The following is a 6000-nucleotide window of genomic DNA, read 5'->3' as shown; positions in this document are numbered from 1 at the left end:
ATATGCATTTTGACTGATATTGCCAAAATGCACTCTAAGAAAAGGCTTTACCAATTGTCATTCTTCCCAAAAATGTGTATCAGTATTCTTTCCCTTAAATACAATTTTTATCAATATTTAAAATATTTGCCAGTCTGGTGGGAAAATTGATACATTGGTATGATTTCAATTTAATAATGAGGATGATTTTGAGCACATTTATTGCCCAGTTGTATTTATGATTGATTGATTTATATCCTTAACTCGTTTTTCTAACAATACAATGATGCTACTATATAATAGATGTGACTGATAAGAATGTTGAAAGTACTTTCCCAAATTATTGTTATTTGCAAATTTTTATTTATGATGTCTATCACCATACAAAGTCAATTTTTTTTCTTTATGGTTTCTGAGATTGAGTCATGATTAGAAAAGTCTATTCTAACTTAATACCATGTCTAAAAAAATCTCCATTACTTTCTGTATTTTGTTTGTAACTTAAAGTATTTAAATCTTCTGTCCATCTAGAGTTTATTCTTGTGCTTGTTGCAAAGGACAAGCCAGTTTTTTAAAAATCTCAAATGAATTTGACATAATTCACAGTTATACTATTAGAAGAAGGCCTGTGTTGAAAAGGGACATTGTTTCTAAAAACACTTATTGAAGGTTAAATATGGTCATGCCATACTCAGAAAATTCCAAAAACACATATATCTATAGCCAGTGCATCTTTTTTTGGGGCAAGGGAAGTTTCTCTCTGCAATCCAGTCCTCGTACACAGTAGCTAAATAAAAATACTACTTTGATAGCAGTAATGATTTTTAAAAATCCATTGTTTTCAGTAATTAACAGAAGTCAGATATTATGAAAATCAAATGATTGGCAAGCAAGTTTATATTTCAAACCTAATGGTTTCCTTCTCATAAATGTTTAATTGTATGCTAGACATAAATAGTCCATGAAAGCATTTTATAGAGGCACCTCCTTTCCTGAGATCCCAAGAGTACTTTCTTCTCTGTAGTCTGGAGGTGGGCAGAACCTCTATGAAGGGAGAAGGAATTAAAAGAGTGAAAGTGTTTTGATGACCTAGCTCCACATATCCCCTGCTACCCAGTAAAAGTCCTATATTCTTTTCTTGTTTTGTTCCATCAGTGAAACTCTTTGGAAAGCAGGGACTAGTGATGTGGAAGGCAGTGGTCCAGTTACTGAAGAGTTAATTCTGGGTGAAAAAGTTCTAGAGATCTGATACACAACAATGTGCATATGATTAACACTCCTATACTGTACACTTAAAGTGGGTACGATGGTAAATATGTGTTTTTTACTACAATTTTTTTAAAAAAGTTAAATATGCATTATAGTGCTTTTTGTTGTTGTTTGTTTTGTACTGGGAATTGAACCCAGGGGCACTCAAACACTGAGCCACATCCCCATCCCTTTTTTTTTTTTTTTAATTTTGAGGCAGGGTCTAGCTAAGTTGCTCAGAGCCTTGCTAAGTTGCTGAGGTTGGCCTTGAGCTTGTGATACTCCTACCTCGGCCTCCAGGTTTCTGGGATTACAGGTGTGCACTATCATGCTGGGCTGCACTGTTGTCTGTTTTTAAATCAGTCCACAAATTTTTGAGTTCTATTATGTATCTTGTTACTGGATACCAAGAAATGTAGCTGATGATTTTAGGTCTTAAGAAACTAGCAATTAAGTTGAAAGAAAAGTTAAGTGCACACAACAAGTAACTGACAACCGCAGGCAACATAATGATACCAAACAAGGGGGAATTTAGGAGTTGACAGGACTCTCTTTGGGCTATAATGATAGAAATATTTGTTAATTATTTAAATGGCCTTTGAAGCATTTTAATATGCATTTTCTAAAGGGATCCTTTTAATACATTTAGGAGATATTATCTTTGTTTAACAGAGTAGCAAACAAAGGCTCAGAGATTGTCATTTACTCAAGTTTACACAGTAGAACTGGGAACTAGTCTCATTGTTTTTCAGCTCTTATTCCTGGTGAGATTTGTTTAAATTGGCATTGAAGTTTTGCTGCCAGAAACATTTTCAGGGCTAGTATAGAACCCAAATGCACTGGGAATATTTGGTTATATATTTGCTACAATTAGAATAATTCATTCTTCTCTATCTTCCTGCCTTAGAGCATGGAGTGACTTTTAGTACAAAAATCACAATTTTTTTTTCTCCAATCACACTGTGATACAGTGAGGACTAGCATAAAAGTATTCAATTCCACTGCTTTACACATAGCCCTTTTATTGTTAGATGTTCCTTACTCATAATGTCTGACATCATTCTTCAAAATCATAACATATGTGCTATTTTTGAGATAGTTCTTATCTGACCCAGGTATGTCAGAAAGGAACACATGGATCAGAATAAAGATAGTAAGAATTCAGAAGCAGTCATTGGGGCTAAGCCCACATGCCTTACACACATTTAAAAAACCACATCCTGCTACTTCATAGGTTGACTTCTATCCAGAAAGTACAGGAACATGAGGTGTGTTCACACAATAACCCCATCTGATTACCCAGGGTCAAGCTTCTGTTTACCTTTGTAGAAACCATATCCAGAGCCAGTGGGACAACTAAAACCTGTGCTTTTCACCAATTACCTTTTCTACCACTTCGAGGCAATATAAGCTCTGAAATTATTTCTACAATATCACCCAAACAATAAGAAAAAGCCTCTGTTCCTCCCCACTCCCAACCCTACCCCCAAAGTGTGTCTGGTTAAAGCTAACACACAGATACAACTGTCAGGGGCTTAGCATTTTGAAAAAGAAGGATAGTGCTGCCCTCTACTGCTGGATGTTAAAAGTGTTAAAAATAAATCCTGCTGGTTTTGGGCAAGATTGACAATCTGCTACGTTGTTCTAAACCATTTTTCACATGTTTTAAAGACAGTGTGTTCTTGGCAAACACATTGAATTTGTTACTTTCATTATTTCTTCATTTATATTCATCTTGTACCAAAGCCAGGGATTTCAGGACAGCCCTTCCCCTGCAAAGGACATCACAACTTAGGGGGATAGAGCTTAAGACTTTGCTTTAGCAGCAAGACACTATCTGTGATAGATGGTTTAGGGAGCAGGGCAAGGAGGGGGAGATCTTTTCTGACTTTAAGGCCTATAGCCTTCGCATTCTTTTGTGAATTGGAGTGTCTTCATTTGATTTTTTGCTCAGGTAATCCATTTCTTTCTCTTTTTTAAATATTTATTTTTTAGTTGGACACAATATCTTTATTTATTTATTTTTATGTGTTGCTGAGGATCGAACTCAGGGCCTCGCATGTGCTAGGCAAGCTCTCTACCACTGAGCCACAACCCCAGCCCTCCATTTCTTTCTTTGTGTTTTTTGTTTGTTTTTGTTTTTGAGTAGAGTGGAATTGTGTTTCAAAAACACTTTTTCTCCCCCACTGGAAAACAACTTTTATTAAGATCCTGCCAACTGCACAACCTGTCCCTGAATTAAGCACCTTCTTCCTTCTCAATCCTGTCTTTTTAAAGTGGTCCCATGAACACTTTTTTTTTTTCTCCTCCATTGTCTAGAATTGGCTGTGGCCAAACTTGGAATTGGTGACCATGAACTTAAGGTTGATCTTCTTTAGTTCTGTGCCTTATCAGCAAGGACATATGGAAGGTGAGCAACTGCTTTTTGGATCCCACCACACAGACTTTCAGGATGACAAAGTCATCGGGTCACTTCACCATTGTGGATAAAACCACCCAGAGGGTTGATGCTCTTTTCAGACAGGTATCGTCAGTGGAGGCATTGTTCTTGATCAGTTTGCTGTCCTTAATAAGGTAGCCTTGATCATTCTTGTAGATCTTGTTGATCTCAGTGTGGTGACAGTAGCCTTCTGTCCAACCTTTGCCATAGAGAAGGCCATATGGGCAGGGTGTCATGCTCCAATAAGACAATCTAGCACAACCCTTGGTGGGTCTTATGGGGCAGTTTCTTGATGTGCCAGTGACTGGTGACTCCTTTGTAGCGTTTGCCTTTGGTCACCCCAGTAACATTGATTATCTTATCCTGCCCAAGCACCTGGTTCATGGGGACATGCTGCTCTAGCCTCTCCTGAAATCAGTCAAGTTCATGGGCCACAATATCCCTTAATCACCTGGATCTCCATCAGGTGGGCCTTCTGGCATATAGTAAGCAGGTGCATCTGAGGGTGGGCAATAATGCAGATGATCTGGCAGTACTTCAAGCTGCTAAAGTCCTTCTTTAGCTGCTTCTTGTCCCTGTCATCCTGCCATTTCTTGCAGAATTTGGTGAAGGCCTTCTTCTTAGGTCTATGCCAGTTCTTATGTAAGTAATCGTGTGCACTAATGTACTCTGCAAAGATGGTCTTGTAGGTCCTGAGGCCTCCAGAGGTTTCCATAGAACACACAGTTCCTACAATTGCCCCACGTGGCGTCTCCACAGTGGTCACAGCCTTTACAACTTCCTTCTTGTTCACTCTGGATCCTGGCATACAATGTGAGTCATGCCAACCTTGAAGCCCAGAAAGGCTGTGGGGTGGATGGACTTGGAATGGTCCATCTTCCAAGGGGAATCTCCTTACCTTTCCATGGTGCCTGATGCTGCACTGCCAAGTAAAGAAGCCCAAGGATCCACATCTGGGAGCAAAGAACTTCATATGAGACATCAAAGCCCATAGATAAGGCTCTAAAACACTTTTTATTCTTCAGAAAAAGGCAGTATAGAATACAAAGGGCTAGTATTAACACACTTGCAAATTAATTAATTATATGGTCTTGTTACCTTTAAATTGCTTTGGGAATTTACAGATATCTACAAAGTTTTTCTTTTCTTTTTTTTTTGGGGGGGATTTTAGATACTTTAAAAATTGTCTTATCTGCTTTCTTTTTCATTTAAAAAATATTTTGAAGCGCATGCCTGAAAGAGGCCAGATCAGATAGATTTCAAAGAGAGTTAGCCTATTACACCACAGTTAGGCAGTAAATGTAATATCTGTGACAATAATCGTAGTTTCTACAACTATGTGTATATCCCCCTGTCTACATATACATGTGTATTATATACACACATATATACATATAAACATGTATATTTTATATATATATATGCATATATACATGTATATTACATATATATATATATATATATATATATATATATATATATATATATATACACATATATGTATTAAAATTTACAGGTAGGAATACCAAAACTGACATATAAGTAATTTACTCAGAGTTTCAAAACTAGTAAGAAGCAAAGTTACAATTTTATTTCAGGCCCAACCCTATGTGGCTTATCATTCATTTAAAAAAATAAATAAGTATCAAAGCCAAGTGCTTGGAAACAATATTCATGATGATGATGAGGATAAGGAGGAAGAGGAGGAGAAGGAGAAGTGGGAAGCTCAAATACTTATTGAAGTTTTATTAAGTATCAGATATAGTTTAAAGAGTTTTACATGAAATCATTTAATTATATGAATTCATTTAATCTTCATGACAAAACCATGGTGTAGAATTATTATCCTCATGTTATAGATGAGGAAACTGAGGCATACAGAAGAAATTTAATTCCAGAGGCCATGCTTTTAACCATTATGCTATACTGTTTCTAAAGTAAAGTACAAAAACTCTACAGCACAACACTTTCTAAATGATGCCCTGGAAATTCATTGCAATCAACACTTAGTTGAAACCATCAAAAGTTCTGAATCCTGTTGATATCTGTTAAAAATCTCAGCACCTCCCCCTGCCACCCATCCTTAGGAAATGTGAACCCAGAGACGCTTTACCACTGATTTAAATCCCTGGTTCTTTTTATTTTGAGACAAGGTCTCACTAAGTTGTTGAGGCTGGCCTTTAATCTTGTGATCCTCCTGCTTCAGGCTCCCCAGTAGCTGGGAATTTATAGGCACACATCACCATGCCCAGCTCAGTAACTTTAAATAAAGTCATGCATAGGTGGGTTCCCAGTTCAAGAACTAACCTTAGACTTCGTCCATTCCAGGACTC

General features: G+C 37.1%; 1 pseudogene across 1 annotated transcript in view; it reads right to left on the bottom strand.

Annotated features, from left to right (window-relative positions):
• Positions 1-3585: 3585 nt before the first annotated feature.
• LOC308634419 (large ribosomal subunit protein uL3-like) overlaps positions 3586-6000 on the bottom strand; it is a 6324-nt pseudogene continuing 3909 nt past the window's right edge. Inside the window, exon 3 of the transcript in view lies at positions 3586-4620. The product of the transcript in view is annotated as a large ribosomal subunit protein uL3-like (transcript). The remainder of the gene's footprint in view (positions 4621-6000) is intronic.

The sequence above is a fragment of the Spermophilus citellus genome (genome assembly GCF_964194105.1).
Source record: "Spermophilus citellus genome assembly, chromosome: 15".
NCBI classification, from domain to species: domain Eukaryota; kingdom Metazoa; phylum Chordata; class Mammalia; order Rodentia; family Sciuridae; genus Spermophilus; species Spermophilus citellus.
Note: the sequence above shows the minus strand (reverse complement) of the source record. Positions and strands in the feature narration are given on the sequence as shown.